This window comes from Pantherophis guttatus, chromosome 8 (genome assembly GCF_059756535.1).
Source record: "Pantherophis guttatus breed Tessera chromosome 8, ASM5975653v1, whole genome shotgun sequence".
Taxonomy (NCBI): Eukaryota; Metazoa; Chordata; class Lepidosauria; order Squamata; family Colubridae; genus Pantherophis; species Pantherophis guttatus.
The window spans coordinates 39,437,050-39,462,227 of NC_142070.1; the positions used below are offsets into that span (position 1 = coordinate 39,437,050).

General features: G+C 34.9%; 1 protein-coding gene and 1 long non-coding RNA gene across 3 annotated transcripts in view; both read left to right on the forward strand.

The window, feature by feature from the left end:
- Positions 1-9,856: 9,856 nt before the first annotated feature.
- Positions 9,857-15,574, forward strand: LOC148112595 (uncharacterized). Its single transcript, XR_015729096.1, has 3 exons — positions 9,857-9,938; positions 13,526-13,578; positions 15,500-15,574. It is a non-coding gene; the product is annotated as an uncharacterized LOC148112595 (long non-coding RNA).
- A 556-nt stretch (positions 15,575-16,130) lies between these two features.
- The window catches only part of PDE5A (phosphodiesterase 5A), a 104,551-nt gene continuing 95,503 nt past the window's right edge, over positions 16,131-25,178 (forward strand). For both annotated transcript variants that reach the window (XM_034442872.3, XM_087874620.1), the window contains exon 1: positions 16,131-16,880. The gene's annotated coding sequence lies outside the window, so the exon portion shown is untranslated. The remainder of the gene's footprint in view (positions 16,881-25,178) is intronic.

Sequence of the window (25,178 nt, forward strand, 5' to 3'; positions counted from 1 at the left end):
TTGGAGAGATTTGAACCAGCAGTAAATTGCAGGCAGCTGTGTTAATAACAGGGTGCTTTAAACCACTGTAGTACCAAGGCTCTTTCAATTATTGATAGATAGCTGTATATGCATTAATATGTGTGTGTGTGTACACAGATATATATACACACATATACATATATACACATACATCTCTGTGTGTATATACTGTGTTTCCCTGAAAATAAGACCCTATCTTATATTTTTTTGAACCCTGAAATAAGTGCTTGGCCTTATTTTGGGGGATATCTTATTATTTTGGGGCGTGTGGATCAAGACAGGGCTCCTCTTGCCATCTTACCTGATTTCCAGCTCTGTCTCCCTAACCCTAACCAGACCGGCTGCAAATGTGTTTAAATATTTTCTGGAAGGGCTTATTTTCAGGGTGGGAACTTATTTTAGCACATGTGCTCAAAAGCTTGTACTTTTGAGCTGATAATAAGATTGGGTTTATTATCAGGGGATGTCTTATTTTAGGGGAAACAGTGTGTGTGTGTGTGTATAAATTTGTATCATACTAAATTTGCTTTGAATATTTTCTCTCATAATTTGGAAACATCTAATACCTTTAAAATTGGTTTGTCTTCAGGATTTTATATGGCTATGCAATAAATAATGTAATCAATAATGTTAAGATAGTAATTGGTACCATCTATTTATTTATAGTTCATATTTTTAAACTCTGTCAAAGAGGGACTCTGGGTGGTGTACAATATAATTGATAAATAAAGGAACATATGAAAATTAACATCAAGTTAGAATTATTTTTTAAAAAAATTATGGAATAATGACATTATAAACTTTAAAAGAATAAAAATCCCAAGTGGCTATTTATTACGGGTGGGGGATGGGGCTCTCATTACCTATATCATATATATAGTCCTCTACAGAAAATCTATATTACAGACACTCTTGACTTTTAGATAACATTTTTGACAATTGCTAGGATCCTAGCAAGATCCACTACTGAACCTAATCCATTTTTATTTTTTTCTTGTCTAGCACATTGAAGAGTACTACAAAATTGTATCTACATGCTAATATTTTCCTGCCCCTGTATTGTAGAATTTAAATGATAGCTAATTCTTGCTGCCTGTCCTTAAAACTACCACATGTTCTCATTAGCATTTGAGTTTACCAGATCAGTCTAACAGAAGAACAGTATTAAAGTTACATAATGTAAGTAAAATAAGGAAGAGAGCATTACTCTGTCATATCGTTTTAAAAGGAATTGTGATGTTTTTGCATTTGGGACATTAGTTTTTATAGAAATTATTTATTTTATATCCCATCTTTAATATTTTTATAAATAACTCAATAATCCTATTAATGAACCAAGCACTACTAAATGAAAAGTTGGTTTGTTCCTGATTTACATTGTGAGAGATCATCTTGCAATTCCATTTAAGTAGGAAAAAAAGATGAATCTAGTTCCGAAACAGCCTCATTTACTGCACAGAAATCAAAAGTCACTTTGATCCACATGTATGATACATGTTTACAAATGTATCATACTGCTTTAATTCTATTAATTTAGGTATGAGCATCAGTTCTTTCAATCCAGTGTGAATTTATTAGTATTGGAAGCTTAGTATGTAAGGAAAAAAGATATGTTAGTCAATGACAGATCAGAGAATGGAAGGGGAAATGTAAAATAGCATAAATTGTGCACATTGTAGCCAAGAAATTATTTCCTTTAGCAAAAACATGAGAAACTTGTATTTATATAATTCAGATAATTCTGACTTGGTAGTACAGTGGTCTAAAGCACCCTGTTCGAATCTCGCCAGGCTCAAGGTTGACTCAGCCTTCCATCCTTCCCTAGGTAAATTGAGGACCCAGTTGTGGGGGCAATAAGCTGACTTTGTATAAATATACAAAAGGATGAAGGCTATTGCTTAGCACATTGTAAGCCGCCCTGAGTCTCCGGAGAAGGGCGGCATATAAATCAAATTAAAAAAAATATATTTCACAATAGAAAAAGAGAGCACAGATGTCAAAAAATAAACTTTCTTATGCAAGAATACTTATATGTACTTACATATAAATTACATAAATAAATAAATATGCAGTCATGCAAGATTTTTTTTTTTTTTGCATATTAAAAATGTGATTTAATTTTGAGAGTGCCTTGCACCTGTCATCAAGTCATATTGATCAAGTCATATTGATGACTTTTCTTATCTGTTCTCTAATTTAGCACTCAGGTTATCAAATTAGTCATGGTATAAATATTAATAGCATTTTTTAAATATCTGTAAGGACAAGACATTGTTGGTAAACATTTGTTCCATGTACTTTAATATTCAAGCAAAATTTTTTAGATTGATCTCTTTATTTTTCCAATAGCTTCATAGTCCAAGCTGAAAATCCAGTGAAAGCTAGTCCAAGTCTCTTTCTGACTCTTTCTCTCTCATGCACATTAGTTTAAGTATGGTTAAATAGAATAACACAAACACAAGAAAAATGGCTGATCTAGAAAATATTCTTGTTCAGAAATAGATTGGTGAGAATACAAATTGTGCTCTTTATTTAAGTGTGACTTTTATGCTGTATGAAATAAATAATCGTTAGCAGTTTGGTTCCAATTAGCGAAGAAAACAAGCAGGGAGAACATGCTGATACTTGCCATTTCAAAACAGAATTAATTGCAAGTGCTTTGTGTCCCTCTCAGCTGTAGTAACTAAGAGTTTGAGACTCTACTGTGTTTTACAGGTTCAAGGACAAGTTTAGAAGTTTAAGGACTATATGAAAGGTTTACACATGGATAATTCCTTTTACTCCAGCTTAAATTCTAATATAGAAAATAATACTGTTTTGTATCTCTTTTCCTATAAAAATTTAATCTTTTGCTCTTCAAGTTTTATAGAAAGAGTTATTATGGAGTCACAGTCTGACAAAAAAGTATATCACATATTAATATGATCATGATATAAATAAATTGTAAACTTTCTTATTTAGAAAGTTGATACCCAAATCTACATTTTTAAAAGAAGACTGTTAAGTTTGGATTGCAGTATAAACTTATACCGTATAACACAAGTATAGGATTTTTGCTTGAGCAAGGTACTGGACTAGAAGACATCCAAGGTCCCTTCCAACTCTGTTATTTCTGTTAACATAGAAACAGTATGATACAGATTTAAGTCATCTATCAGTATATTTTGTCCTTCATAATATCATATGCACTCAGAAACTGTCAACCTGACAAGGTAGGCCAGTCAAGAATCGTGGCCAGATGAGCTAATTCTACTTTATTGTAAGGTCACATTAAGAGAATATTGGAAGTCTGAAGTTACACTTCTCGCCTTGTTTCCTTTACAGCCTAAGAAACTAGAAAGGGTGGGACCCTTTTAAATCACTTGCCCCACCCATATTGACCTGCTGTGGGCTAAGTTCCTTTGGCTGTTTGTCTTTGCCCTATCTCCTAAATTCAGTCCCACATACCATTAAAGAAACATATCTCCATTTTTATTTGATATGCCACCACTACACCATCAGAACAGGTACCGTATTCAATGTGGTGTTAGAAAATCTATCTAGTGATTTTGCAAGAAGAGACACTATCACATTAGCACATCTTTTGAGAATGCTACAAACTAAAGTATATTTTAAGGTAGAAATCATCTCTATATACTTGTGGCAGAAAAGCTGATGGAAGATTGCTGAATGTCCAGACCATCTCTTCCATTTGGGCCTTCACATCTTATTCTTACCTCTTGCTTTTAGGACAATAGTGAGATAGTTCCCATTCCCACCACCTACCTCCCTACATAAGAAAAGAATGATTTCTGTTAGTAAATCATATATTAAATTTGGTAGTTTTTCTAAAAACAATCAGTACACACTACATCTAGTGAATCTTAGCTGTATTGCTTTGCTGCATGTTGCAATTTGTCTCATAAACTATTGTAATTCATCTTGGCATTATTTTTTTGCAGGAAAATGTTCTGCTAATTAACAAAATATTCCTTTAAAGAAATGGTTTTTTTTTCTTTGAAGTTAAAAGTCTATATCAAACATCACTTTTGAGGCTTTCCATGAGATTTGTCTACAGTCTGTTCTTAAACCACATAGCCACGACAGTAGGCAAGGAATGTTTTATTTTATGAGGCTTCCTCTCCATCAGCACCCTGGTTGTGGTTATTAGTAATTCACTGGCAGCAGGAAGAACACTCAACTTTGTGAAAAAGTACCCTAAAGAAGGCTGCTTTTAATGCAGGGTTTGAACCCTATATTCAACATAAAAGGTACCTTAGCAATAAGAAAACCAGTGTATGCTGCACATCATAAATACAGCATAATGTTCATTGCATAGGAAATGAACTATATTTTATGGGGAATGCAAAGGTGCAAGAATCTGTCTAAGTAAAGATAACAGCATGGAAAAATAAGAGGGACGTCTCTGGCCATGAGTTGGACCTTTCTGATGGCCTTTGTAGAATTGACTTATGAATTAGATTATATTTCATGAGGAGTGTCCAGTATCGGTAAGAAAAGACACACAGGGTGATCATTTTTCTTTTATGTTCATCAAATACTTGAATGGCAGAGATGTGTCCTTGCACTATATTGAAATAATATGTACTTAACTTGCCTACTTCCATAGGCATCATGCATCTTTAGTCAAGGAGAAAAAGATGATTATCTGAGTCTATTCATATTATGATAATTTGATACTGTATGCCAGTCCATGCAGTAAATTCTTCTAGTATTGAGAAAAAAAGTATTGTTTTTTTTAATATTTGGGGTGGTCATTTGCCTGTTAAACCCTACAGATGCTGAGTAACATAAAGTTTTGTATATAGCATTTCAAGATGGGGCTGCAATAACATATTGTTTGCCTATACAAACAACTTCTTCTATATTGTGAGTTTGATTTTCATTTTATGCATGAGCCTAAATGTTAGAAGACCTTTCCTATGTTATGTAATTAGAAATGGATTTTTGTGATAAAATTTAGCCATTTTTTCCTTGGCTAATAGAATTAGAAAAGGAAATGCCTTCATTTATAATTAAAGAAAGCTTTGATTCATTGCATAGCTATGTGAGCATGACTTAGGCAAACATAAGTATGCATTGGCCTGCAGCCAAACATACCATATTTTTCTTCCAAGAATATTCAAATATCTGTATAAATGGTTTTTAAAGAGACTAGAACTAATTTTCATTTCTAACAAAACTTCAGTGTGAACAAGCATTCATACAAAACCAGTTTTGTTTTAATTGGAAATATCTAATAATTAGTGCTGGAACTAACCAGCCCTGAAGTCCAAAATTAAAAATTATTATTATTATTATTATTATTATTATTATTATTATTATTATTATTATCATCATCATTATTATTAGTATTAGTATTATTAGTATTAGTATTATTAGTATTATTAGTGTTATTGTTATTAGTGTTATTGTTACATTTTTATAAATTATAAAACAACTTAATTTTAAATACTCATCATTTTCATTGATATACATGTAGTCCTCATGTTATGAAAGCAATTGGGACCAGAATTTCTGTCCCTAAGGAATGTGGTTATAAAGCACAGCATCACGTGACTGCATTGGTTAGAGACAGCAATCCCTTTTGCTGTCATGAAGTGACGATTGTAGATCATTAAGCAAGTACCTCCTTGCTTCCAGCTTTCAACAACCAAAGTTACGGGAAAAGCCAGCATGTAGTTGCATATCCCAGATGGCTTGCCTGCAAGCCAGCAGAGAGGTAAAGGCTTCTGCCAGGTGAGAGATAGGAAGCGAGGGGGTGTGTAGGTGGCCAGGGAGGTTTGGCACAAATGTGGCATTGCTTGAGTTGGTTGGCTGTTGGGTGAGGAAGAGTGTGCAAAGGTGGTTGGGGATGATATGTGAATAGCCAGAGAAGGAATACAAGCAGCTGGAGGCATGGAAAGAGCACAGTGAAGCCCAGGATAATGAGGGAAAGTGTAGTGTGCATTCTGCAAGAGTGAACATGAATCTCAGGAAGGCTTCGGTGGAATGTAATACTATACATCTATAATACGATCACCCATGTCTGATAAAAGTCATTGTGACATACATGTTATATCATTGTAGAAATCATACATGGAATGTTATTTGTCCTCTTGGATCATCTAAAATACTTATCAATGTGTCTGCCTGATTTTGATTCAGAGAGATATATATAAGACATTGTAGCATATAAATAGTTTACTTTAATATTTGAAGCCATTAAACATGGACTGTTGCAAAAACCATAGCTAAATAAATCATGACTTTGTGCATTATATCAACCCAATATGTGACCAAATTAGCATCCATTTAATTTTTTAAAAGGCCCTGTTACAGATGTTCAGTCTAATGTTTTGTCTTCTTGGACAAAAATATTAATAAAAATATCAGTCTTTATACAAAACATGTTTATATTCTGAAACCATGTGTTGTTCTGCTTTCGTATAGTTTTTTCTTTGCTTTTACGTTGTTATTAATATTTAAAATGTTCTGTCTTTGATTGACTTTATGGTTCAAAAACATTTTTAAAAATGTATTATAAATCCACAACTTTTACTAAATGCATTATTATATTTTAATAGCAATTGAAAGAAAATACGCACCCATTATATATTTTAAGTTTCTTAAGTTTAAACCAGAGGTTCTATTCAGCAGGTTCTGACAGGTTCTGGAGAACTGGAAGCAGAAATTTTGAGTAGTTCAGAGAACCGGCAAATACCACCTCTGGCTGGCCCCAGAGAGGGGTGAGAATGGAGGCTCTGCAATATCCTTCCCCCAGGAGTGGGGAGGGAATGGGATTTTGCAGTAACCTTCCCCTGGACTGGGGTGGGAATGGAGATTTTGCAGTATCCTTCCCCTGCCACGCCCACCAAGCCATGCTCACCAAGCCACACCACGCCCACCAAGCCACGCCCACAGAACCTGTTGTAAAAAAAATTGAATTCCAGCACTGGTTTGAACATTTATTTTGTTATTTGTATGGACCAGAGTGCCAGTTACATTGTACAGTAGGTTCACTATGTTATCATTTTTGTGGCTAATCCATTATTCTAGGATGCAGAGTACTGGAATTCAATCTTGTAAAAGGACTCCATGACACTCAATCTATTACAATTTATTAGAGGATCTGCAAGGATTTGGTTTTTGTTTTTATTTTTTATCCCAGTGGCATAAAAAACAGATAAATACACACTGAAGTCATTCATGAAACACTTTATTTTCACTTGAACTTCTGTTCAATTCATAGAATTAAAACAGCATTTGTGTTGCATATTGATTGATTGATCTCTCAATTTTTCCATCACCATCAATGTACAAAACATCACTAATGCATTTATAAAAGTATTATGTGCATAATGTACAGTATATATATATATATATATATATATATATATATATATATATATATATATATATATATATACACACACATATATACATACATACATATATCAAGTATTCATGAATTAATAAATAGTGATCACACAGTGTAAATGTTACATGAGACTATTAAATTATGCCTTTCAGCCTAGATGACAAGATTTTGATTCAGTAATGTTATAGATAAATTCAGTATTTATTACAAAAATATGATTCTTTTCATTTACAAGCTGCTTTGCTTTAAGCTATGATTTTGTTAACATTGAAATAGAAAAAAATTAAGTTTTAAATTTCCTGGTTGTTAAAATTATAATATTAAGTCTTGTAACATATTACAAAGAAACTATTATAACCTTAGTATAATTTATAAATGTTTTTCCTTGCCTTAATGATTTTTAAATGCAATAATTTCAGTACAAGAAAATAAAATCATATTATCTGCTTAAGTAAAAATAATGGATTGTCAATCCTAATCAATAGTTAGTTTATTTAAGATGTTTATATAGTTTTCTATTATATAGCTGATATATAAAAAGAGTAAATTATGGGAATTAAATCCCTTTATTTCTAGAGATTAACTGGAAATGTAATCATGACTGGAAAGATAAACTAAATATGCCACAAAGGTAATGCAAAATGAATTGCATGTTAGAGATTATTAGAGAAGGGATTAAAAATAAAACAAACATAATGATTTCTATGAAGATGCAGCTGTGCTCTAACTCTGTATATTATTGCTATATAAACATACAGCATAGCTATTTCACATTCTGCATTGATTTGTAAAGTACTGCGTATGTTTCCAATAGCTTCATGGGTGAAAAGGATTTACGGCTGTTGGAAAGATAACTGAACAATATTTTAAAAATGAAGGCTTTCTCAGAGGAAAGAGGCTACAGAATCTGGGTGCCAGTTACTTCCAAGGTTATTTCCCAAGGCAATCTCTGACCTTTGTACTGACTGCTGGCAAGGAGAATGCTGAGACTTGGTAGCATATGAAGGGCAATGCATTTCCTGAAATCACGACTAGCTGTGCTTTCCCTCCAGTTTAAACAGGCAAAAGCATAACAATTACACATAGAAGAGCTTGAATTAAGTTTGTATAAAATGCATCAATAATGATTTTTTAAAAAAACCCACAAACTATCATAACTCCCCTGGAATCTTCATGTCTTTTTTTTTTTTTTTTTAAATGAACTTGAAGCTGTCTTCAAATTTTAGAACCTTCATTGAGGAGGCCTGGGCAAAATTAAGCCTCCCAAGCAGTGGTGGGTTTCAAAAATTTTTACTACTGGTTCTGTGGGTGTGGCTTGGTGGGCGTGGCAGGGGAAGGATACTGTAAAATCTCCATTCCCACTCCAGGGGAAGGTTACTGCAAAATCCCCACTTCCTCCCAATCATCTGGGACTTGGAAGGCAGAGAATAGATGGGGGTGGGGCCAGTCAGAATTTTTACTACCGGTTCTCTGAACTACTCAAAATTTCTGCTACCAGTTCAGCAGGTTAAAACCTGCTGAAACCCACCTCCGCTCCCAGGCATATTCTTGACCACTCCAAGTTGTTTCCCAGTGTCGTCCTTCTGTTGTTCTTCTTCTTCTCTCCCCTTCATCTACATCACTCTGTCTCCTCCTCTTCCCCATCCTCGAGGAAGCACTATTTCCTTTTCCTTTCCATCCATTTAATTTAAAAAAATAAGAATTATGTCAGTGGTGAAATCCAATTTTTTTTTTACTACCGGTTCTGTGGGCGTAGTTTGGTGGGCATGGTGTGGCTTGGTGGAGGTGGCAGGGAAAGGATACTGCAAAATCTCCATTCCCACCCCATTCCAGGGGAAGGATACTGCAAAATCCCCATTCCCTTCCCACTCCTGGGGGAAGGATATTGCAAAATCTCCACTCCCACCCCACTCTGGGGCCAGCCAGAGGTGGTATTTGCCGGTTCTTCGGACTACTCAAAATTTCTGCTACCAGTTCTCCAGAACCTGTCAGAACCTGCTGGATTTCACCCCTGAATTATGTGCATAATAAAAGCTACAGTCCACCTTCTTTCTTTCTCCGAAGAACTTTAGAGGAGGAAAAGGAAGAGGCAGGTCAGAGCCTCTTTTCATATTTTTAAAAGGTGCAAATGCTCCTGGATATCTTCTGGTCTGCAAATTCTTCAAGAAGTACTCTCCGATCCAGTCTAGCAGTTCTACAATTTAACTCTGCATCTTAAAGCAACTATTAAATAATAAGGAAATAAGGATTGTACAACTGATTTCCTGTTCCCCTCAGTGGTTACTTTGAGTACCCACATATTTTCACACTGACCTTTCATTACTAAATTTTGCCTGTAATCTCATGCAGTAGCTTGTCCTGTGTTCCCTCCCCCCCCCCTTTTTTTTTTTTTTTTTTGGTGGAAACCGGAACATACTGAAGTAGGCAAAATACAGGAAGTTCCCGATGAGAGAAGAAACCCTGGGGGCAAAAACAAGAACTGCCTGTGTGGAGACGCAGAGCAGCCAGAGCAATTTTTTGGCATCATATTAGGAACATTTAGGCCTTGGCAAAGACGGTGTGTATGTATGCATATGTATGTGTTTGTGTGTGATTAAAAAGTACAGATTTATGACACAGCCAAATGAAAATGAAACATTGTAAGGATAGTTGGGAAAAACCCCAAGAATTATAAGAATTCTTCAGTGTGTAAAATTAGTTATAATCCTGCATAGCTTCCAGGAAGTCAAAGTGATATACATGACTTCCCTGTTCTCCACTTTATTATTGTTACAACAATCTTGAAAGTTATATTGGTAGATAATTCGGGTAAAGACCACCCAAAGAGTTTCATAGCAAGTTTATCTCCAGTTCTAATCTTTAAACATTACACTGGTATTATTTTGGGGGTCACAATGTTCTATTTGTGTTCCCATATTCATCGTCCTGATGCACTCATTCTCTATATTCATTTCTACTCCTTATGTCTGATATAAAGGAAGATGTCAAGGCTGACCTCAAAAAGATGAATAGATAGTTCAACATGGGTTAAGAATGTATAAGCAATTGGAATGGTCTTCTGTGGGTCACTATCATTTTAAATGTGGGAAAAGAGAGAGAGGGAGGGAGGGAAAGAGAAAGAGAGACAGAGAGGGAGGGAAAGAGAAATGATATTACAAACGTTTTTCTTTTTTATTGTTGCTAAACGTAACATTTCAAAAGCAGAAAAAAAACGAAGGGGCAAAAAAGTGCATTTATCACATTTTTCTTAGACCAATTAGCTGAACTCTGCCTTGTTTATCATTATTTTAGGCAGTAAAACCTCAGTATTCAGGTTAAATTGCTATGTTGGCATTTTGGGATAAATAAGTGGGTTTTGGGTTGCAGTTTGGGCACTCGATCTCTAAAAGGTTTGCCATCACTGGTATAGGGTCTCCTGCATGAGCAGGCGATTGAATTAGAATACCTCTAAGGTCCCTTTCAGCTCTTATATTCTAATTATATGAGCAATGATGGTGATAATCCTGAGAAAATGTAACTGAATATAATATGGTTTACTTTCAAGTAAACACATGTAAGCTAATACCTCAAATGTAAGAATAATCAATATTCTTGGGAAAGAAGTAGGATACCAATTCATACATACTATATACTACTGTGGTCTAATTGTATGTTTTGATGAGTTATATCAAAGTCATATATACTTCCCCTCTTTATAATTATCTTGATTACTAGAGTGTATTCTGAGAATAAGGGCTACTCAGATGTAGGCTGAATTTGTTTTGTCCATCCTTCATGGCTTTTCAGACTTAAAAGTTTACAGCCATTCAAAATGAAATTAATCTAATTTAAGATACCATAACTTTCAGCCATTGATGTAAGCAAGATTAGTAATACATCAGGATTGTTGTATAACTAATGCCTTGGTTACTTATTGTTGACATGGTTTGTTTATACAGTATGTGAGCCAAAATTGTCCTTGATCTTCCATTTTCCTTTCTTCACTGTGGTCCAAAATAATCAAGCCCTTAAAAAGGAATTTATGTTCCTTAAAGTGAAAATAGACAGACAAAGACTTCAACGGATAGTTAGAACTGCAAAAGAAACAATTGCTACTACCCTGCCTTCCATTGAGGACCTGTACACTGCACGAGCCAGAAAGTGGGCTGTGAAAATATCTGTAGACCCCTCACATCCTGGACATAAACTGTTTCAACTTCTTCCCTCAAAATGACACTATAGGGCATTGCACACCAAAACAACTAGACATAAGGACAGTTTCTTTCCCCCATGACATCACTCTGCTAAACAGCTAATTCCCACAACACTGTCAAACTACCTAGTAGGGCTGTATTAGTATTATTCTTCTCATCTTTCCTATTATCTATTTCCTTATCTTCTTATGACTATAACTTTGTTGCTTCTATCTTATGATTTATATAGGGTAGGGAATAAAAGCAAGGGATGGTTTTGCAAAGAAAGCTGTGATTTTTTTTAAAAAAATGATAAATGACTTTACCAGGATTCTCTGTTTCTAATGCTTTCTAATTCTTCAATGCTGATCAAACTCTTTCTAAAAGCAGGAATATATATATATATATAATATAATTTTCAGTTATAGTTAATGCAATACAGAAAATTGTTTTCCCATTTGTGCTGTGGATTCATCCCCTTGAGTTCAACTGTAGATTCAGCAAATCAGTCTGAAATGAAGCATGCTGTTTTCTAAATTATGGTTTACATTAATTGAAATACTGCTTGTGCCAGTGCACTATTAAAATTAATTTAAACCCTGCATTTAGAAAACAGCATGCATATCCCACATGTTGGCATTTGTCATTCATTGAAGATGCCCATGGATTGTGCATAGTCTTATTTATTGTCATTTATATCCACTTTTGTTTTTATTTTATTCTTGGGAATTCTCAAATTATCAACTATGAACTGTTGTACTGAAAAATCTATGGCAGCATTCAAAACAAACTGGTAAACTTTATAAATTGGGGCTTCCATCTTTGTTCAGATACTGCTGGAAAATTTCAGGTGAAAAGGCACTGATTATCCAGAGTTAAAACTCATGGCCTTCTTTGTTCTCAAAACATTTTCTACCTATTTCAAAAACTGGCAAGTGGTTTTATATTTCTTTTTCTTGCTTTAAATTGCAGATTACAGATAGTCCTCAATTTACATCCATTCATTTAGCGACTGTTTAGGGTTACAATGGCATTGTAAAGCAGGGGTCTCCGACCTTGGCGACTTTAAGCCAGCTGAGGAATTCTGGGAGTTGAAGTCCACAAGTTTTAAAGTTGTCAAGGTTGGAGACCCCTGCTGTAAAGAGTGACTTATGACCATTCCTCACACTTACAATCATCACAGTGCCCCTGCAGTCATGTGATCACAATTCAGATGCTTGGCAAGTGGCATATCTTTACAATGACTGCAGCATTCCAGGATCACATGATCGTCATTTGCAGCCTTGCCAGCTGGCTTCCGACAAACAAAATGGATGCAGGAAGCCAGCTTCGCTTAACAACTACAGCAAAAAAATAAAAATAAAAATTGGACATGGTCACATGATGACTCACTTAATGATCACATCACTTGGCAACAAAAAATTCCAGTACCAATTATGATTATAGTCAAGGACTACCTGTACAAAGTAGAGAACTTTCATTAAATGTTCATAGAAGTGGTAAAGTAAACTTAACCAGGTAGATTCTACTGAGGCTAGACATGACATAGATATTTTATTTTACCCTTGGAATAGGCTGTATGCTTCCTTCCTAATATTTTCAGTAGCTGAGACTGTAGAAAAGGATGGAACTAGGATTAAGTAGCCACTTGTGCTGTTTAGAAAACATCTAAGATTTTTTTCTTACATTAAGCTTCTCTTTATATATATACACACACACACATACATATATATGTGTCTAATTTTGAAGAAACTCTTGGCAAGTTACATCACTGTCCTTCAGGAGGTTACCACCACTTTTGGGCACTATTTCTGTAGGGTCATAGTTGCATGTGTTCTGAATGGCAAGAGTTTGTCTTAAGTCAATATCTTACTCAATAATATTACAATATGAGCTAAATGTCAAGACATATGAGACTGGCTATTGTCAATTTGAGATAGTAAAATTGTATTTATTTGTTCAATTTATACAGCACTTTTCTTCAAGAAGATTAAGGTGGTGTATATAAACCATCATCCTTATCAGGTACGAGCAAATTATTTTCTTGAAATGAGCCAGTATTTATATACATTATTACAAAAATAAATACATTATTTTTCAATTAGCTTCAGGATTGTAAACCATTTAAGTTCATGAAGCTCAGCAATTACCCATTTCTTTTTTTTTTCTGGTGCAGGAAAAAAAAAATCAAATGCCAAACAGATTTACTATCTTTATCCAGCTTAGTCTCATTTTAAAAACATTATTATATACAGAAATCTTACCAACTGAAGAACATTTTAGAAACTTCCAGAGAAGCATAAACAACATTTTAGAAGATAAGTTTTTATATTCATGAATCAGAAATAAATTTTAGTACAAACTTGAGGCCTAAATTTGCTCTTAGGAATAGTGTACAATTATTTTCTATTCTCCACTTATAAAAATAAAAAAATAATACAACACTTCAAATACTAAATCACAGGTTTTTGAATTTCAAAATTGTGCAGTTAGAATTGAACTGTGGATGACATATAACAGCATATTTTATTTATTTATTTATTTTATTTTATTTCGAATTTATATACCGCACCTTCTCCCGAAGGACTCAGGGCGGTGTACAGCTAGATAAAAAACATACAATACAAACATTAAAAACAATTAAAAAGATATATATTAATTTGGCCCCAATTTAAAATAACAAACCAATTAAAAATATTTAAAAAATATAGTGAGCCAGCCCGGCTTGCTGAAAAAAGAAAGTTTTAAGGGCACGGCAGAAGGCACCGAGGTCTTGGATTCTCCTTATCTCTGGGGGCAGCTGATTCCAGAGGGTAGGTGCCCCCACAGAGAAGGCCCTCCCCCTGGGGGTCACCAGCCTACATGGTGGTTAAATATCTATTTAACAGCTTCAGTGGACAAAAATAAACCAGTGGAATGGCTTGCCTTCAGAAGCTGTAGCTGCTCCATCACTGGATGCTTTTAAAAAGAGACTCGACTGTCATTTATTTGAAATGGTAGAAGGTCTCCTGCTTGAGTAGGAGTTTGGACTAGAAGACCTCCAAGGTCCTTTCCAATTCTGTTAATCTGTTATTCTAAAATTGAATCAATGTTTTGCAATGTCTTGCTCTTCCAATTCTTGTAGTTTCCAGTTACCAATAGGCAATTCCAGGAACTATAGTAATTTTTAGTAAACATCCAGGTAAGAAAGACTAGTGTCGAGTCCTGCCGGAGAACTAGCCATAAAGAATTGCTCTGCAAGATCTGTTCAAATGATTGTATGGAAGTTAGAGTAGATTTGGCACTTCTCAGAATCTGTCTTCCTGTCAAAAATTATATTTATGCAAGCAATTAAAAAAAAAATGTGTTCTCCACAATCCAATACTTGAACAGTAATAAATGTGGAATATTAAGAGAAGACATCCAGTTTTCTTAATACTCATAATTGTTTAGTGATATTTTTTTTAAAAAATCTTGACAGCCTTTCCAAGATTGCATCAACAGATTTCCCTGGAAGGGATATCTACAAGCCATGCAAATTAAGGTATCTGAGTTTCAAACTGTCATTGACAGTTCCTGCTATGGAACTGCCTTATTTTTATTTATTTTTTAGTAAGAAGAAGCAATGAGTTTTGAATTACAAGAAAGTAGATTTCAGCTAGACTTCAGGACAATTTCTTAATGGCAAAAACAATTCAGCAATTTTATTCATCTGTTGAGTTGCTTAATTGGAAGATAGTAAACTTTGCTGATACTCCAGAGGAATTATAGTCAAGATAGTTCTCCCATGTTTTCTCTTTATCTGAGCAGATACTTCTCCTCTGGTCTAACTCCTGCCTTGCTTCTGGAAGTTTTCTATCCTTTCCTGAAATGAAAACATTGTTTGCTTTGTCACCAGTTCCCATTCCGTTACGGCTATTATGAGGGGCAACTTTGCTGTGATAAATACATATGTTTCTTTTTCCAGAATATGAAAAGCAAACTCAGCAAGAGAAGAATGAAAAGGTTAGTGCTGATTTTTAGCATTGACTGATTGACCAGCTAAAAAAGGAAGATGAAGATATATATGAAGCCTTCTATAGAGCAATGGAAAAATATTCGTCTGATTTGGGAGATGAAGCTTTATGAAAGGAACATTTTTGCTAAGAACGTAGAATAATTATTTCTAGAGATGGAAAAAAAGATTCTTGGAGGGCAAAAATGCAGTTATATTCAGTTGCTATGTGTGAATACCTCTCTGGGTGTACTTTTCTTTTATTAAGAGAAAAAGAGAATAATTTGGAAAAGAGAATAATCTGAAAAAGAGGATAATTTTTTTTAAAAAAGAATAATCTCAAATACTGCTTCATCGTAACAGGAAGTTGAAAACTACTTTATCAGTGAAAAACTATTTTTACAGCTTAATTAGCTCTTAATATTCATAGATCTCCATATAATATTAGAAATCATGCAACACTGGGGACAGGGTTCAGGAACGCCATGCGAAAAAAGTCAGCAGAAGTTGGCTTTAGACATCCTGCCAGCCATTTCTCTGCAAGCCTTGGATGTTGCAAATCCCACTTGTTTCTTTTAAACGGGAAAGTAGAGATTAAATACTTACTTGTTGGTTAGGCAACCCTTTGCTTCACCACGCAAATGATTTAAGAATATTGTATTTGTATTCCTTACGACACCATACTGAAACTTAATAATAATTCCTATATTATGAGGTACAGACTGAAACATCTATGATTTTCTAAGGGTCAGTTTTTCAATTTCTCTCTAACAGAACTGCAACATTTCAACAAATTTCAACAACCAGTAAGCAAACCATCCCACTATGAAAAGACTGGGGGGGCAGGGGGGGCTTGGGGGAGGCAGTTACAAACATTCTACAGATCTGTCTCATCTTCGCTGACACGTTTGGTTTGGATTTGAAAAGAGTTTGAGTTGAACTGCCAAGTGCTTTCTACAAACAGTCATTTTTGGTGATTGTTCGCTTCACCAGTGCTATATTTGGACTGGAAAGTAAAGCTGGATGAAGAGAAAGAGTCACTGCAGTACAAGAGGAAGGTCTCAAGCAGATGACATTATACATAAGGAAGAAATAACTTTAAAAGCTCTGGGTAAATATCCACATTATCCAACTAACACTTTTTCCCATGACATCATATTCAAAGTAGTCTGTATATTATAGACCATACACTGAAGAAAAAGAAATCTTCTACAGGGCAGGAACCTAGTGCCTGAATACACCCAAATGGATGATTGACAAAGTATGGATGTTGATGCAAACCATTACAAATCTCCAACTATACAAGAGAAGGAGTTATATGTGGGATCTCAGCAAATTGCTTTGAATTGAAGAGGTAAGAATGAATATCTATATATTTGGAACAGTAAGTAGAATAAAACAGTATGAATAAATGAGGAAGAAGGATATTAGAATGCGTATTTTATCTGGCAAGTAATATGTTTGTAAACTAATGTGCTTTGTTCAGAGAAGTAAAACCTGAATCCATGGGAGACTGAACTAATGTTCAGAAAGTCAATAAATCATTTTAACCAATTTAAATTGGTTCACAGAAAAAGGGTTTTTTTTTTCTTTTTCTCTTTTTAGAAAGGAGAAAATCAGATTTGTCAAATGGGACTAAGTGGAGCTTTTAAAGTATGTTAGCAGCATATTGTTATATGCTGATCTGAATTGTAATAATGGCACGGTTTCTGTTAAATAGGAGCAGAACAAGTAGAATTACAAGAATAGCCTACATACAACTGCCTGTTGATTTAATATGGTATAGAAAGATGAGTAGAAACAAGTATTTACATTGATCTTTGTATTTGGGTCACTGCTATTAATTATGTATTTAGGGCACAATCTGTTCCTTACAGAAGTGATCATTAGTACTGTACTTCAGTTTAGAGTCTTAACACATGAACATTCAGAAATGATACCTTTTAAATTTTCATGTTGATAATGTAATAATAATCCAACCCTCTGCAAGTTTACTTAAAATGGGTCCTCCAACCCTGGAGATTTTTTAAGAAGACATTGGGCAAACTTTTTGTTTGAAATATATAGAATATCCTGCAGGGGATTGGACCAGAAGATCTCCAAGACCTTCCAACTCTGTTATTCTTTATTCTGTTAAAATAGTTTTAGTACATTTACTGAATGTAATAAGGCCTTTAAGTAAATATGGACATTTTAAATATTTTCAAATATTACAGAATCCAGATGATAGGAAAAGTAGCAATCAGGCTCTTAGTCCTATATCCCTTTCCAACTTCATTTCTTCCTGTTCACTATTCCACTGCAGCTTGCATGGAACTTTATACATTTACTTTGTATTAGTGAAGAGAGAGATAAGGGGATCTGAACTGAATTACATCAACTTTGAAGGAAGATGTGATAAATAGGGGTCACTAAGGTTACATTTAGGCTTTATCATATTATCTGGGTTAAGCTGACTTTGTGGGTGTTCTGTCTCTATAAATTCAATATTGCATTGCTCACAAATGGTGATCTTTCTCATTTTTATTAAAGTTGCAAAATGCAACGAATTAATTGACAATAGAAGGATATTGAAAGAAAAGGGAAATGTAAACTACTTAAATTTTGTATGAAAGCACTAAATTTATATCTGTAGAGAACCAACGTTCACCAAAATTCTCAAAGCACAGATTTAATGTTTTCGTTTCTTGCAGAATCTGCAGTTACATAGAGGCTGACATTCTTATTTCTCTTAAAATAGTTGCCTCTCAACAGGCTTGGGAATAAAATCTTCCTTAGCACTCAAGGAAGCCCAAGGAACATAGCCTATTAAAATTGCAGGTCTCAGGTGGAGTTTTAAATATAGTTCTAACATATTAGGAAAATACCACATCAAACTTCCTCTGTGCCAGCTTGCTCATTTAGCTTATTAGCAAAACCTGATCGTTAAAAAGAGGCTTATAGCAATAATTCCATAACACAGTCTAATATAAATATTGCTAAATATTAACTCGCAGCATTTGTCTAAGTTGAAGCCCAGGATGGTCATTATTAAAATAATACCTGACAGAGCTAGAAGTTTCCAAGATAAAAAGCACACTCTGGTGAGTCATCTTCAAGTTTTATTACAGATTTCCTATTGCTTTTCTTGTTAGTTGTTCAGCAGTTCTTGAATGCATATAAAGTTAACTTCTGGATCTTTGTTCTAAAGGGTTTGATGAATGTCACACAAAAGTTATTGATCATGATTCCCATTATAAATATTGTTTTTCCTCATGAAAGATTAAATTTTAGACAACATTTTAGAAAAGTATTTCCTATAAATGCTATAATTTTCACATAAGTAGTCATTTGAGCAATTTCAGTGGCAATTATTAGAGCTCAGACTGGAAAAGAATGGATGAAGCCGTAGCATTGTTAAGAAAGTAGCATAAGTAATTATGAGCAACATTTTGAAAGAATTTTCTCTTGCATTACATCTGTGATATTTTATAATGATGCAATATTTTCCAAACATTGGATACACTCTTAGTAGGCATAGATGATAATAGTGTAGTAAAATGTTTAACTGCACTATTTGGTAACATAGGTTACCAAATAGTAACCTTTTGGATGCACCGGAGTATAAGACGCACCTTAGTTTTTGGAAAATAAGAAAAAAGCTGATTGGCAGGTGGATCAGCCTCCCGGAATACCCCCAATCAGCTGTTCCCAGAGGTGAATTTTAGCAACAGGTTCCTTGATTGGGAGCTCTGTGCCTTCCTTTTTTTCCTGCCTCTGAAAGCCTCCGAAACAGCTTCAGAAAAAAAGCCTCTGAAGCTCTGTTTGCAGGCTTCTTTTCTGAAGCTTCATTTCTGATGCTTTTTTTAGACTCTGAAACCTCCGTTTGAGAAGCTGGGCAGGGCTACATTTGGAGTATAAGACGCACCCAGATTTTCACCCTTTTTGGGGGGGGAAAGGTGCACCTTATACTCTGAAAAATACAGTACATTTGATTTAACTTCATATTTATTTGCAATTAAATCATTATATGCAGTTCATACAATTGTTAATTATGTGGCATAAAGTTGTTGTCAACTCTGCGTATTTAATTATTTTTCCCTTTCAATCATATAAGAAATTCAATCATATGCATGCAAGAATGAGTCTTTGTAGTGGCCCCAGAAATTAAGCAAAGCTTTCCAGGGCCTCCTGCAGCTCTAGAACGCAGGTGCTGGCCTCATGCTTGGCATATAGGATTAAGATTGGAGGGAATGCAGGTTTAAACCCATACAGAATCTTGTATATGTGCACAAAGATACAACCTGAAGTTCTTAGTTTATTCAGCCACGTGATTTTTTGTTGTTTTTGTTGTTCTATAATAAATAGAAGACAATTGGAAATTTACCCAGCAGAATAGATCATTCAAATATGTGGAGCATACAGAAAAAATAACTTTTATTCTACATAAAGATGTCAGGATAGAACAAGAATTAGCATAAGCCATGATTTATATTTTATATAGAAACCTATAAAATATGATTTATACTGTTCAGACCTCCATGGTCCGAAAATAAATAGAAATCTGTTGTTTTTTTCCATTACTGTTCAATCAGACTGAAATTTCATTATGAGAACAAAACATAGCTCAGATGTAAACAATCTGTTTGTTTCCATTAAAAAAAATGAATAAGCCTTCATAAACCCTTGAAACATTTAATTTCATTCAATGTATTTTTGGAGTAGATTGGAATTTCATATAAGCCAGTTCCAAATTTTTAATATTTGTAATACTCCTAGACTTGTAGAAATAGGCTCACTCTAAATTATAGCAGATAGCAATACGGGCAGCATATCAATTTAATAATAAATAAAAATAAGTAAAAAATGAGAATTATATGAAAACAAATCTTGTGGAATATTTCAGCCTGTAAAAAAAATCCTGTCATTCTTATCAGAATGGAATGTCTCAAATAAATATTTGTATGACAATAGCAATGTAGAAATTAAACTTTTAAAACAAGGAATGTTGATTTACCAAATGTCCTCCCCCCTCCCCACACACACACATTCTCATACCCCAGGAATGGTTTTCTAATTAAAAAAGAAAGCATCGTAGTTCATGTATCAGTATTGTACAGAAAATGTTGGAGTTGCATGCATAGCTTCTATCTAAACAAACTTCTGACTGAGCTGTTCTTCATATTAACATACATTAGAAATATAAGTTTCATTCCCATGTTTAAGGGTGAGCTAGTAAATGCAGTATTTAGTAGACTAGATGAGCATAATGTTCCTTTAAAATTTATCCTTTATCAGTTTACCAGTTTCATTCTTTCCTGGCTTGGAAAACTCTTTGCACAGTCATTCATGCCCTAGGTAGATATCATAGCTTGACTATTACAATGCACAGGACCCAGAGTTGTCATTGAAAACCACTCAGACGTTTAAGCTGACCCAGAATGCAGTGGTGTGGGCAGTGATGAGCATTCCTTAGTATGCCCATGTGACACTTGAAGTCCGTAACCTGTGTTGATTACCAGTATGCTTCTGGATATGGTTCAAAATACTGGTTGTGATCTAAAAATTGCTACAGAGCACAGGGCCTGGTTATCTAAGGCAGGGGTCTCCAACCTGTGGCCCTTCTGCGGCCTATTTGCAACCGGGTGACATGAGTGGCTGGCTGGTGCACGCACATGCGTGCGCACACACAGCCCCTCTCGCATGAGCATTGCAAGTGCTTGCAGCCCCACTCGCAGAAGCAACTGCACCTCCCTCAAAACCATCCCCTCTTTCCCCCTGCCTTCTGCTCTGGGCTGCCAACTTGGAAATGTTAAAGACCTCTGATTTAAGGAACCATCCATCTCCGAAGGTGTCTGCCTGAATTCCAAGGGATAAAAAAATATTGATACAATTAATAACTTTGTTTAGTGCTGTAGTCTACTTTGTGCCTCATGTTTACTAGACTTCAAGTAAATTGAAGTACCTTAAAATATTGTCCAATAAGTTTCTAGACCCTGTGTGCAGATCTCTTTGGGCTTAAAACAGATCTAATCTATTCAGCTTTCCTGAATATTATATCAATTGAAACATTCATTTGCACTTGTGTTCTATATCTCCTTGTAGCTTAAAATTCCAAAAGTCAGTGCTTCCTGTTCCCCTTTTTGCTAGAACAGTCTGGAGGAACGGTCTTAGATAGGTTACAGTCAACAATGCCTCATTGATGTACTAAAATTGAAAAATATGTTCATTTATGCAGCATAAAATAAAGTGCCCTTGATTGCTCTTGGCAATGTACAATGTACTGGAATGTACAGCTGGAGGGTGATCAGCAGTGCTGAAGTTCCAGGCTTTGAGCCAGTCTTTTGCCATTTTCAATTATAGCTAAATTTGTCATTAGCTTTCACAATTTGATTGCTTCACTATTCTGATATAGTTTGACCAGTGTTTCTCAACCTTGGCAGCTTGAAGATGTGTGGGTTTCAGCTCCCAGAATTATGGGAGTTGGAAGTTCACATATCTTCAAATTGCTAAGATTGAGAAACACTGAGTTAGATCTTCAGTTGCCAAAGGAACTTTCATAGTTCCTTGAAATTTCTACTGGGAGCTGTCCCAGGTACTGCCCTGATTGACCCAGAACCCACAGGAATTATGATGCAAGAGCTTTCCTCTTCCTTTTTTACAAGATATGCCTCTGCTATTAAAACACAGGAGTAATCCTGCTGCGTACCCAATTTAACCTAGTGCCGTGTTCAAAATAAAATATCAGGGACTAGGAGGCAAATATCCTTCTGGGGTCAATATGTTCCAAAGTACTACCATACAGAAGGCCAATCTTCTGGTCCATGACCTTTCATATCCCAGTTGGTAAGTCCTTGAACTGACTTATGAGCAGACAGAGGCCCCCGACTAGAAGCCAGATTCTAGGTCTCCCTTAGGCATGAAAGCTGGCTGGGAGACTTTGAGCCGGTCATTTTTTCTTGGCCCAACTCACCTCACAGGTTGCTGTTGTGGTGAAAATAGGAGGAGGAAAGAGTATTGTATGTGTTTGTTGCATTGAGTTATTTATAAAATGTTATAAAAATAATAAAGGTAGGTTACACCATAACAAACCAAACAAACCAAACAAACCAAACAAACAACTAGCAGGATTGCAGAACAATGTTCCCGATTTACTACCTTTGCAAGAAGTTCATAAGGATACAATGTTTCATGGTGTTGACTATCCTGAGAAATAGATTATGGAAGAAACTGGAAGCTTCTTTAATAGATTGCTGGCTCCTTGCCATTATTTGCAGATCATATGAAAATACTTGCTTGAGGATTCTTTGTACTCCTCAGGGCCGTGTTACATATTCAATGTTTTCAAACATCAGAGTGAAGCAGGATTATTTATTAATCTCCATTTTGTTCAACTTTTATATCAATTCATGGACCCAAGCAGTTTCTGATCCTAGCTTCCATCCTCTCCCCGCCTACTATGGCTAACAGACAGAACATTGTCCTGCTATATGCTATAAAAAGCTCTCCAGACCCATGCTTTTTCCTACTATTCTGAAGAAAATGTTCTTTGAGATCATTTAATTATTATCTTTTTCAAACATTTATCAAAATATGATTACAGAACAGTGGATATAAAATAGAGCAATTTGAAACCTTGGGTGGTATCTTGAGGACAAAGATATATGCTATGGAATCCAGAGGTGTGTGTCTCAGATTTTTTTCCCAAAATGGCAGTTTGTATATCTTCTCTGCAAGTGGGTTTTTTCAAGGTAAGAGAATGGCAGTGTAATATTCCACCTGCAAGTATTCTTTTCTTTTGGAAGTATTTCAATCTAAGAGCTAGCTTTGGGGTCTCAATATATCTGCAGAACCAGTCTTTGACTAGAGGCAGTTCGTTAGTAGAATTGAGCTGGTTTAAATTGACATTTTTCCTTAAATAGTTATGTAGTAGTGCTTAAACACAAATGATGAATTCCCTCGTTACCCAACCTCATTTTGAGATTTGCAAACTAGGACTAGTACAGTATGAAAAAGGTAAAATAATTCATTTTTCATTTTTTTCCTTCCTAATATAGTCCCTCAGATGCCTAAAACATGTTTTGTTCATCTCAGCTACACCTCTATTGCTTTTATGGTCCTTCCCTCTTATAACACATATATCTTGATTTAATATATATACAAAGATAATATATATCTTTGATCATATATGTTGTTTTAGTTAATGTATTTATTTATACATAAGAAATTTGTCCAGCTAGCATGATTTATAATAGTCTTCATTTAGAGAGTACAAGTGGGGCTGGCAAATCAATTGTTAAGTGAAGTAGTTGCTAAGTGAAACCATGACCGTGATTATAATTATTCAGGTTTCCTTTGTTTTACATATCTGCAAAGTTCATAAATCTGACGATTGGTCACAAAATTACTTTTCCACCACTATTATAACTGCAAATGGTTGCTGTACAAGGCAGTCCATAAATAAGGACTACCTGAATGTATTTATTTGATAAATTTATATAACCGCCCGTCTCACGTATGTGAATGGCACATATAAAAATTAAAAATACAAAATGATACTACAAAATAATCATAAGGATTATTAAAACATTAAGACAACTTTTAAAAAACTGTTAAAATTGTTTAAATCTGCAGTAGAGACTTCAAAAAGCTGTTAAATATTCATTTGGGAGGGCAGGATAAACCTGCTCATAACAAATGACTATGGCAACCTTTGATTTCCTTTCATGTTGAATGATGAAAAATCTTTCTCATTTGCAGCTATTTAAAGAGATGAATAAAACAAAATAAAAGTCTATTCTATCTGCCAGCATCAGGAACATGCCATCTGGTAAATGCAGGAAAACTACATTGCCCACTTGTTTATTCAATCTGTGGTGATTTAAATTATTAACTGATTCCCCCCACCACATATTTTTCTAACTGAAACCCAGAATGCTTGGGACTATGTCAAGATCTGTATAATATTGTTGGCTTTGCTTTTATTTTTTAATATGAAGTAGATATGAATTGAATGATCTTTTCCCTTTTATGTTTCCTGATTAGATCCAAATTAGATTTAATGCATAGAGTGCATAAGCCAATCTGGTGAAAGATGTATGACTCCTCACTATTTTGCAATTTTTCCCTTGTTGAATATTCTCCATGCACAGTTAGTTTCATATACTGTATCCTAATAGGAATTCCTAACAATAGTGTAAGGAAGAACAGGCATAAAAAGGGAATAGTATTTTCTTTATAAAAGCAGAGGATTTCATGTAGTAGGTAAAGGTAAAGGTTCCCCTCGCACATATGTGCTAGTCGTTCCCGACTCTAGGGAATGGTGCTGATCTCCATTTCAAAGCCGAAGAGCCAGTGTTGTCTGAAGAAGGATCACATGACCATCTCTGTGGTCATGTGGCCGGCATGACTAAATGGCAAAGGCACACTGAACGCTATTACCTTCCCACCAAAGGTGATCCCTATTTTTCTACTTGCATCTTTTACCTGCTTTCAAACTGCTAGGTTGGCAGAAGCTGGGACAAGGAACGGGAGCTCACCCCGTTATGCGGCACTAGGGATTTGAACCGCTGAACTGCCAACCTTTCGATCGACAAGCTCAGCGTCTTAGCCACAGCGTCCTTTCATGTAGTATAAATACTTAATTAAATCAAATATGCAACTGAAGTCCCAT